The sequence below is a fragment of the Peromyscus californicus genome, unplaced genomic scaffold (assembly GCF_007827085.1).
Source record: "Peromyscus californicus insignis strain IS unplaced genomic scaffold, ASM782708v3 Scaffold_9__1_contigs__length_137607984, whole genome shotgun sequence".
Lineage (NCBI taxonomy): Eukaryota > Metazoa > Chordata > Mammalia > Rodentia > Cricetidae > Peromyscus > Peromyscus californicus.
In genome coordinates, this window is record NW_026294617.1 from 53895440 (window position 1) to 53907439 (window position 12000).

General features: G+C 36.9%; 1 long non-coding RNA gene across 2 annotated transcripts in view; it reads left to right on the plus strand.

Annotated features, from left to right (window-relative positions):
- LOC128105778 (uncharacterized) overlaps positions 1–12000 on the plus strand; it is a 159215-nt gene that overhangs the window by 29516 nt on the left and 117699 nt on the right. For both annotated transcript variants that reach the window (XR_008216491.1, XR_008216492.1), the window contains exons 2-3: positions 3016–3094; positions 7562–7661. This is a non-coding gene — a long non-coding RNA (uncharacterized LOC128105778). The remainder of the gene's footprint in view (positions 1–3015; positions 3095–7561; positions 7662–12000) is intronic.

Below are 12000 nucleotides of genomic sequence, written 5' to 3' on the forward strand. Positions count from 1 at the left end.
GCAAGTCACTTGAGGTATGGACCTTTCTCTCACACTCTCTTCATTCTACAAGGCAAGAAGTATAGCCCTTTTCTCCATCATTTTTTCCTACCAAGGTGACTTACTGTGACTCCAGAAGCAATGGAGTCAAGTCAGCATAGATGGAAACCTCTCAAAAATGGCCAATAGAAGCATTTTCTCCTTCTAGTTGATTTCTCTCAGGTATTTTTGTCACAGTGGTAGAAAGTTGACCTCCACAGTCTGAAACAGGAAAATTGACCCTAAGGTGGCACTGGACAAAAGAACCTAGGGACTCTGATTTTGGGTCCCTTCCTGAAACATGTTTGTCCTGCAAAGTTTACATGCTGTAATAGAGCAGAGAACCTGGAAGAATTCAGAGATGGCCTCACTTCTTTGTTTAGGTGCTACTGAACAAATCAACTAGTTCTTTGTCATTGAAAATAGTCCTTTTAGCAAATTGTTCCCCAGCCATACTTTTGAACACATATTCATCACTGTTTTCCTGGTCAAACTGCAGTCCTTCCAAGTTTGTGTTTTCTTTTTTTCCCACATCTTTCTGTCATAATATGATATAATTTATTCCACACATGAAACATTGCTAAAAAAGTTCTCTCCCAAGAAATTTTCACTTCTCAGTACAGATTCCACTGAAGTTTTACATAATGGAAAGGAGGTGGGCCTAGTTCTTGCTCCATCATGGAATCAGAGTACTAACAATTTGTAATCACACATAAAATAGTATAATTCTCGAGATAAGAAATATGAATAAATAATGAGTACTATGAGAAACTTCGAGGAGAGAGAACTGAATACACAAATAAAAACTAACTGGGAATGAGAAGTCTACATGACTGTACGATGGAAAGTTTGATGAAAAGCATAAGTGATAAGCCCGCGGAATGAAGAGCTTAACTTCAGAGGACCTACTGGAAGGAAATAGTGGGGATAGGGAAATCAAAGATCAGAGACTTCAATATCTTCCCAATCTCCAAAGTCAGAAACTGAAGTTTAATTTCTGTGAAGTTAGCACACTACACTGAGCACTTCAGGAACACTGATGAAAGGCAGACAGTCTGGCTTTAGTTAGATGAGCCTCTCTCAAGATACATGGTCGTCATGTAGGATTAATAGAGCCTGAGTGGATTTAGCTCAACAAAGCCCAATGCAAAGACCTTTATATAATGCAAGGATGAGGCACCACTAATGTAATTTCTGTGTAGAAACATACTTCAGATGAAGATGAAAGCAAGGCTCTTTACAACACACCATCTATATTTTAAACATATAATTGAAATATACTAGTAATTTGAGGAAGCAAGAAAATGACATCAACTCAAAGAAAACAAATACATAGAAAAATATAATCATGTGATACATTTGTTGAAATTAGCGGACAAAGACCTAAAAAATATACAAAATATGCTAAATAAGTTACCACAAAAATGAATAGACTGACAGATATAAAATTTCACAAGAGTTAGGAAATCATTTCAACGGAACTACCCACAAAGTCATTTGGAACAGTAGAGATGAAAAATTAAGAATATAGAAGAAATACAGAAAGGTATCATTATCCCTAACGATTGTCTAATAAAAACAATCAAATCTGAATTCATGGTATGGCTAATTTCAGGTATCAGCATAACCAGATTAAAAAGTACTAGATTATTACTGAAGCATTATTTCCTGGTTGTGCCTGTCAGCAATACACAGAGAATCCCTGCAGCAATCTTAGTGAATTTCTCCTTCAGTTTGAGCAAGTGCCACCTAACTGCGAAGGGAATCCGAACAGAAAAATACAAAGGAAGAAGAACTTTGTGATGCTCAACTTGGTTGGAGGGAGAGAAACTGTTTTTGAATAAGAAGTACCACAAAGGAGCTTGTGTTTGAAAGTTTGACTCTCAGCTGGGAGTGCTCTTTGGGGAGATTAGGGAAGCTTTTATATGTAGAGCTTGGCTGGAGGAAGCGAGTAACCCGCTGCAGCACTTGAGAATTTATAGCTTCCCCTGCTTCCAGTTTTCACTTTCTGGTTCCTGTGTGCAGATGAAATGCAATGAGTCTGCCTTACTATAAAGAAGCCTCACATGTGTACCCATTAGGAAAATAAAACCATGCCCTTTTGGCATCTTAAGAAAATACCAGCTCCCTCCACTTCAAGTTCAAGACATTAAGGGAGTAAACTCACTTAAAGATTCAGACCCAGACTAGTGCTCCTAATCATGTAAGACTTTGGCATCATCCATATGATGCTGATTTTTCAGATATGGAGAATACAAGATTTACAGGTCCATAAACTTTTCACATTTAAAAATAAAGGGTAAGAATCCAGGTCTTGTGTTGTGGGTCCAGAGTCCTTGATGAGAACACACAACCTAAGGGGCAATGCATGAAGCTGTAAGAGTGAAGCTATAGATGCGATCGGAATGCCAGAAAATTGAAGCAGACAGGAAAAGAGCACGTCTGACAATGAAAGCTGCCAGAGCAAGAGCTGCCTGCCCAAGAATGAAGCTATACAGGATGCATCCCATGGCAGTGGTGGCTGCACAAGCCCACACAAGCTCTGTCATGTGAGTTGGTGCCTTGGGGGTCAGCTTTTGCCATACTGAGATTTTGATTTGCTTTGGTTTGACCATTCTTTGCTATTCTTCAGTAGTTCCCTTTTGGAATGGGAATGGTTAACTTGTTCCACTCTTGCATGTTGTCATTATGTAGCTTCCTTTTGATTTCATTCAGGCTCACAGCTAAGATTTTGACATGGTTTTTCAGAAAGACTTTAGGCTTGGACTTCTGAACAATATAGAAACTGTTGACACTTGGAGGAAGATAGGAACTTGTTTTAACTGTATGCAGCATTGTTATGTTAGGGAGAACTGTGACTTTGTTATTCTTTTGTTTGGAATTTAAATATGGTAATTGTGTTTGGGTGTACCATTGAAAAAGAAGGATCTTGTGATGGCTAACCTTAATTTTAAGCTTAAAAGTTTAGTAAAACGCTCCTTTGGTTATATTTTTAAGGCAATTCTTACAGAGGAAAAACTAAGATGAAATGCCCTGCTACAAGCTTCTCCCATGTACAGGTCCTGGCCATCATGAGGTGAGTAACTACTTCACCACTATCTCCTTCAACAGTAACAATGGGCCTCATCACAGACCCAGGCACATGGAACAAACAACCACGAACTGAATGTGGAAGTAGAAATAGATCAATCTGGATGATATTTTCTTTTTTTTCCTTGAACCAATTCTGCTAATAAATCTCCTCTAACATTTTATTTGTTTATTATATTAGATCTCTGTCAACCCTGACTAACACACAGAGACAGAAAGAGTGAATCTTTAGTGATTTAATGGGTAATAAGAAGAAACCAAAGAATTATAGTATCCTAGATGGAGGAGATAAAATATTAATATAGGATAAAAACATCATATATTAACCCAAACACCCAAAGGGGGAAAAAAACCAAACTGATAACCAGGTTAGATGAAAACTGAAAACCAGATCACAATATTGTCAAAGTACTAAAAATTATATAAAGAAGGACTTCTTGAACCAAGTCAGTAAAAACAAAATAAAGTAATAAAAAATGTGAAGCATAAAATAGAAAACAATAAACCAAACTACTGAGCAGTGGAAGTTAAGGAACAATGAGACAATGTGTGAACACGCTTGTCAAAAACAAAGGACAAAAGCCAGTAGGGCCTGGGAATATGGTTTAGTTGATGATGTGTTGGCTGAGCAAGAATGAGGACCTCAGTTTGGATCTCTAATCACCATGAAAGAAGCTCAGCACTTGCTGCAGAGCCAGTCTAGATGACTTGGTGAGCCCCAGGTTCAAGGAGAGACCTTGATTCAAAGAACATGGAGGAAAGCAATGGAAATAGACTCCTTGTTTTAACCCCTCACCTATAGGTGTACTTGCATAAATGTGCATATGTACATACACCCCAACCACTCACCTAATATTTATATATGTAAAAAATCATCCTATACAATTATGGAAAATTGAAAAGGTTTCCGATAATATTCAATCACCACAAATTAAGTGGTATCATAACAACATGGAAAAGAAGTAAATAGTTTTGCTGAACACAAAACTGCAGATAATGCTCCTTGGTAAGTTTTTGCATTTTATGTGACATGAAATGATACTAACTCAAGATGGATGAAAAGTTAAGAAAACACATAAATGTGAGATATTTACTGCAAAACTAATTCAAAGTTAACAAAATTCTTTGTAGCAATTAGAATGGAATTCTAAAACTAGTCTATTTTTCTTAAAAAAAAAACAGGAGTGGAAAAAAAGTCAATGAAATGATTCCTAATTATGTTACTCTATATTCATAGAATGATTTCTAGTTCAATTTTCATGAGACAAGCTTCTTTCTGTAGCTGATGGGTTTGTATGCAGAAACCCACAGTCAAACATTAGGTAGAAAGTGAGTCCAGGTTAGGGGTCTCCATCAGATCCCTCCCCTAGGAGCTCAGAGAACCCCCACAGAAAAGGTAAATAGGGAATTGTGATAATCAGAGAGGATACTAGAAGAGCAAAGCCATGGAATTAACTCAGCAGGGTTCATTGGGAATCACAGACTAAAGAGACAATCACAGAGTCTACCTGGGTCTGCACTAGGTCCTCTACATATATGTTAATAGTTGTTGGCTTGGGTATTTGGGTGACTCCTGACAATGGGAGTGTGGGTGTCTCAAACTCTTTTGCCTCCTTTTGGGACCATTTTCCTCCTACTGGGTTGCCTTGCCCAGCCCTGAAATGAAGTTCTGTGCCTAGTTTTATTGTATACAATCCCTTGGTGGCCTGCTCTGTTCTGAAGAAAATGGAGGAGCAGTGGATTTGGAGGAGAGCGGGATGGGGAGGGGGACTGGGAGGAGTGGATGCGGTCGGGATGTATTGTGTGAGAGATTAGATTTTTTAAAAAAGAAAGCAAAGTAAAAGGTATGGTATTTTGAAATAGAAGACAACACAAAAGACTAATTAAATTCAAACATACCAATACCAGTAGAATATACCTAAAACAACATAATATTCACCACTGAAACAATGCATGGTAGAATGAAAGAAAGAAAGAAAGAGAGAAGGAACAGAGGGAGGGAGAGTCAAAATTATTAGTAATAATAATTTAGGTAAACAGTAACAACTAAGTAAATGAAATAAACTGTAAATATTGTCTCTGACTTGTGAATGGTTAAGTGTAATTTTTGTTGTCTAATAGGAGCTGCCAGATTGTGGCTAAGACATTAAACCTGGCCTGTTGATTGTATAATCTATTGTCTTAGTTAATTTTCTGTTGTTGTAATGAGATACCATGACCAAGGCAACTTGCAAAAGAAAGCAATTATTTGCAGCTTACAATTTCAGGCTTAGAGTCTGTGACCACCTTGGTGAGAACACAGCAACAAGACTTCAGGCTGGCAGAACAATTGAGATCTCATATCTCAGTCCACAACCATGAGGCAAACAGTGTTACCTGAGAATGGCATGGGCTTTTGGAAGATCAAAGTCCCAGTGACCCATCATTGCTAACAAGGCCACATCTTATCTAATACTTCCAAAAGAGTCCCACCAGCTCGAGACCAAATATTCAAATATGTGAATCTATGGAGCCATTCTTATTCAAACCTCAAAGCTATTAATGGCTTTTGCATTTTAAATGACTAGCAACAATTTTAAAAGAAGACAATACTGTATGAAACAAGCAAGAAAGGATAAAATGACAACTCGCAGATTTGTGAATAAAGTTTTATTACAATATAGGACAGTCAAACATAATAATTTAAACATAATAATTTAAAAACGCCACTTTCCTATTAAACATGTAGAGTAAATATGGTTATAGAAGCATAAAATAAACCAGAATTCATAGAGATAAATGCTGAAAGTGGGCCTGACATTTTGTTACATCTTACAGAAAATCTGCTCTAAGTTATTGGAACAAGAAAAGCATTCCCGTTATGATCCATGCAAATAGCCAGCCATTTCAACACTAGAAACTTTCAGGTGAGGATCGCACAACAGAATTAGCAAGAGGAGTAAAGTGATTAGCCAGGCTACTCATGTGGATATAATTTGGGAGGCTGTGAGATAAGGAGATAAGTGATTTCTACCTACACAGTTTCATCAGCTTTGCATAGATGAGACTTAAAAGTGCTTTATAAATTAAGGGAATTAGCTACAGCACTACTAAACTGAAAGTACCACCTACACTACTTGCATAGTTTTCTATTAATAGTGCTTGAAGCATTAGCTGCCAAGGCCCTGGAATAAATTATTATGGAATTAGAGTTTGCAGAGATGAGTTATTGCCTCTCACATGCACATTTCTCATAGCAAGAAAATGCCATATTTGGAGTCAATCTCTTGTAAAGTCCAAAAGCTATGAACAGTTACAATGACATAAGAGCTTAGACTTACAGGCTTATTAATGTTTTATAGAAACAAAGTGGAGGAGATAAAGTGGATAATAATTTAAATGTAGGTGAGATAGTTCTTCAATGCCTCTTGATCCCTTTTTGGTCTCACACCGACTTTTAATAGTGCAAACAGACATTCCTGACTGTATGAGAAATTCATTATTCTATGGCATTACTTATTAAGGAGGGTGATTATAGCTAGGATACTTTGCACTTAGACTTACCAAATTTTGATACATATCTGCAATATAGCGTGGAAATATGTTTAAGGTCAAGATCATCAAGCCATAATTAATATAAAAAAATTAAAACTTACAAATAGCAAACTCATAAGGACCCATTTAATCTGAAAGGAAAACTTATCATCAGACGACAATACAAGAAAAATTCACAGTTCCCAAGGCCTTGTGGACAGTCTAGGAAAATTAAATGAGACCAATAGTGCAACGATAGCCATCTGTCATTGCTTTGGTTGGCTTCCTTGTTCAGACATGCAGCTAACCCAGTTCCTCTCATAGCAGAGAAAGACTGCCTTTGGATTTAATGTTCAGACTCCCTTCCACCAAAATAGATACTCAGTGCTTAGAATCTGACCAAAGGAACTGTTTGCTGCAGTTTATGTCAATTGGGCATCACTCTTGTCTAACTACAACAGATCTTTTGACTGCATTCAGTTTAAGGTCAGTCTCGCTTTCTACTTCACAGCTACCTGCCAATCAAACCAGGAAATGTGATGAGAAAAATCTCAGAGAATACCAGAAATCTAAAAGAAAAATCTCCTCATCTACTAAGACAATAATTTTGATTTTATGTCTGTAAAATAGGAAATATACCCTGTCTTAGTTTGTTTAATGATTCTATAATGACAAAATATGAGAGAGAGAAAGAGAGAGAGACTAACTTGGTTTACAACATGTAAATACAACAAAAAACTGCTTTCTCTTATACCAATACTTTTTCCAGTTTGATTAATTTATATTTTAACTTGATATATAAACTAGTTTTTATTGTATATATTACTGGTATGTTATATAACTATTTGACAAATTCATGCATCAATAAATGTTTGAGTCAATCAAGTTAAACATCTTTTTTTAAAAAATAAAGATTTCCTCTTATTTTTATGTGTGTTAGTGTTTTGTCTGCATTTATGTGTTTGCTCTACATGTGTGCAGTTCCGGTTGGTGTCCAGAAGAGGATGCTTGATTCCCTGGAACTGGAGTTACAGGACACGGTATGCTACCCTGTGGGTGCTGGAAACTCAACCTGGGTAGTCATTCAGGAACAGATAGGGTTCTTCTTCTTCTTTTTTTTTTTCATTTTTCTTTATTAAGAAATTTTCTGTTCATTCTACATACCACCCACATATTCCACCTCCTCCCTCCTCCCATCTCCCAGCACTCCCTCCCAAGCCACCCCACATCCCCACATCCTCCAAATCAAGGTAGACTAGTGGCTGTAAAGCCCCCACAGGACTGGACTAGCCCCTCTGGATATGGAAGATGGTTGTTTGGCTCAAACTGTTTGGGGAGCACCCAGGCAGGGGGATCGGGATCCGTCCCTGGTGCATGGGCAGGCTTTTGGGAATCTGGTGCCTGTGGTAGGGTGCCTTGCACAGCCTTGGTACAGTGGGAAGGGGCTTGGTCCTGCCCAGACAGGGTTCTTAATTACCAAGTCATTTCTCAAGATCAAGTTAAACAGCTTCTTCTCACCTGGTAACCATTTCTTCATGGTGAGATGTGGCAAAAGTCTTCTTTCTAACATTATGAAATATACATTATTGTTTCTGTAATCATAGTTTTGTAACATGTTTTAGACCCATTGACCTTTCTTCTTTCTATTTCTTTCCCTGCTTTATTGTCCTGTGGTAAAATCTACACTGTCCTGAAATTCTATGAACTAACTTTTTTGACAATTACTTCTTGTTAAAGTCTTCACCCTCAAAATAAGCACACAGTAATGTCAAGTACAAACATCCAGCATGAATTTTGATGGGGACAAACAAAGCCATTTTAAATGCACAGGACTCTACCTCCAGTGTGTGGTGTGGAGATTGCAAAACAATCAAAGAAAATAGAAATTAAAATGATAGACGTATTATTATCATATAATTGGAAAACAATGAGTGTGATCTCTTCTTTGGGTAGTCTATTTAATCATGGAGCCAGAACAAAATTTTTTGTTCTAATATTTTGTCTTTGAACCACATTTTTGACATAGAGATCCTAAATCCCTATCTGGATAACAGGAACATCTTTTGTTCTAATGAAGCCAATTTTATTGGGTAAGCAATTATCATTAAAAACACCAAACCAGGACTACAAGCTTGGGAACTCTTATCTCCCAAATTCTCTGGAGAGGAGAGGGATCCGAAATGAAGTTATCAATCAATGAAGTTGCAAGATGAGGCCTTGGCAAAATGTACAAATTATGACTGTTGAGAAGCTTTGTGATAGAAATATCTTCAGTATTCTGGGAGGTTGTTGCATCCTCATTCTGCAGGGCAAAAGCCTCTATGCCTTTCAGGACCTTGTCCTATGAATTACATTATCATATGTTATTGTAATCTTTTATTAATAAGCCAATAAATATATTTAATGATTCCTGTAAGCAATCTCAAGGCATTAATATGGCAAAATATAGTTCTTTCATTGCCTCCAGGATAGTATTTCACGTTACTTTAACATGGTCACATTTGGAGTGTCTAGATCAATATGTATTTGCTCACTGAGTACACTATGTCATTTTAGATATTTCAATGTTTTAAATCCACAGTGAATAGTGAGTGGACATACATTTTAGAAATATTAAAACAAAATTTGGAAATACAAACTACCTGTATACTCCTTGCAGAAATGCGTCAGCTATGCATTCTTCTGTGATTTATTTTAGAATTGTACTTTTCAAAGTTCAAGAGGGCAGAACAAGCACACAGCAGAAGTGTATGGTATCTTTGTGATTCAATTGATTTAGTCAGAAAATCTGCTTTTTCAAATCCAAACGTATCCTTCCCCACCAGAATTGTATCATGACAAATAATTGTTTTTCTACTTCAGACTTCTCATTGACCTATTCCATGGGTATTTTATGTTCTATTGATTGTCTCAGCTAGTGCAGTATTGTACACATAGTTCATAATACAATATTATTGGATTGTACTGTCTCCATAGCTCAGGGAATGAGATGTTCATCAAGTACTGCTTAATGGGCCCTACTATGAATAGTGCAACAAAAATGATAGAAAGGAAATGAAATTTCTTTTAAGAAAATTTAAGTAGGCTTTCCTGCAGAAGTGATCCAATGGATAACTTCTATGAGCCCCACTTTTATAACTGTAATAGCCTAAAAATTATTAAAGTAAAACAAGTGTGGCATCTCATAAAGTCACAGCACATGCCATAAAATCTATATGGCAATTTCTATTAGTAAAACACTTTTCTTCCTGTGTTACTTGGATAATGTTAAATTTTAATCTCCAAAACTGTCCCTATTTTCTCAAAAAAAATCAACATTTTTCCATAATAATTTTCATATTTAGTATAATTAAAAATATCTTTACAAATGTGTCTGAGTGTTTTTCCTGCATGTATATATGTGAACCGTATGTATGTCTGGTGCTGGCAGAAGTCAGAGGACAGTGTCAGATCCTTTTCACCAGAATTACCTGCAGTTGTGAGCCGTCCTGTTGGTGCTCTGAACTGAACGCACATTATCTTCAAGAGCAGCAAATGTTCTTCCCCACTGATCCATTTCTCCAGACCCTTATTTGGTATGCATTTTTAGTAAGTAGTTTTCATTGGCTGTGTTTCAGCTCACTCTGATAATAAAAGCAAAATGGGTGGGGGTCTGGGTTCCAGTCCACGAGACTTCTTTCAAAAGTAGTACCTCAGCAAAGGAGCCTTGCCTTCTGCTTTAGTTTCTTTGGTAAGGCAATCCTTATTTCATGTCTTTATTAGACTTTGGTACACGTTATTAGATTGCGGAAGTCCTGTTCTGTACAATGAGACATTAAAATGATTTAGTCTTAATTAAATTAATTCAAATTTAATTTTAAAAATTAACTGGCAGTCTCTAAATTTGCCATGTAATAGTCATTATCAATCTTTGTTTTTTTTTTTGTTTGTACAATTATGGTTTCCCAACATGTTTGCTATATATTTTTAAATCACAAAAAGCAAATGACACGTTAACTTTGCTGCCCTCCTTCTCTAGGGCAATTTCCCTCCCACCCACTTTAAGTGAGTCAACTGACATGTGGCAAGTACCAACCTCACAGATGGATCACTGATGGCAGTCACACGATTGTTGGGTTTTGCAACACAGGTGCCTAGATTGGCGTTGCTTGCCTGCCAGCTATATACAAATTTTTGGCAGACACTCTAATTGTAAAGGGAAGCAGGGAGAAAGAGAGTGTGCACATCCCCATTCAGCTGGCACCCGCCTTCTCTGCAATGGGTCTACAGCTCAGCCAGAAATACTGTTTTCAATGCATCTTAGTTTCTGAATCCCTGCCAGGTTCTTAACTCATATCTACAACTTGGGAGTAAGCCATTTTGATTAAGTCATAGATTCATAAGTTTAATATGGCAACCTTGTACCCCTTCATACAACGTTTTCTACCAACAGAGGAGTGAGAAGAGAAAACTTGAAGAAAGTACAACTCTTTATTCAAAATAAAAGATTTCAAAAAGAGACACATTTAATATTTATATTGATGAAATGCTGTGTTTTCATATTAGCTTTCCGATCATACCCTTGGCTTCCATTTATAACTCTTTATTTCCTATTTAAAGATGCTTTTAAAAGAGTGATGTCTGGCGCTGAAGATCTTGCTCAGTGGTTTAAAGCCCTTCTTGATCTTACAGTGGACCTGGGTTTGGTCCCCACTACCTCTGCCATGCTCCTCTCAAACCAAGTATAAGTCCAGCCTTGGGGAACTTAGGTCTTCCTCTGGCTTCTACAGACACCTGCATTCACATTCCCTACATGCATACAAATGTGATCACATGTAAACAAATAAAATAAAGCACATCTTTACAAACAGTGATTACAATTTCCCTATATGTATGGATATATATATTATTGTGATGTATATTTTAGGATGAAAATATACAAAATGTTCATTTGTGAGACTAATGACACTGCACTAGTTCCCAGAAATCCAAATATGGGTTTCTAAAGGCTCATCTATGATGGTGAACTCATACTAATGAGAACCCCAGTGTGATATTTTCTTATTTGAAAAGTATGAAACAATGCTGCTAGAGAGAAATAATTATCCTTCATTAGGGTCAGACAATCTAGAAAGAGAAACTGAGACATTTATAAGATTGATAAAATGTGCAGCACTCCATTTAAAAAATACATAAAGGTGGGCAAGGTATCACTTAGCAGGCTGAGACTAGCAGACATTTATGAGTTTGAGGACAGCTTGTGGTATAGAGTGAGGCCCTGTCTCAAAGAAATGAGGAAAGAAGAGAAGGAGAAGAAAGGTGGAAAGATAAAAAGAAAGGAAAGAAGGAAAGTGGGAGAAGAAATGAAAAAAGAAAAGGAAGGGGGAACTGGGAGGGTAA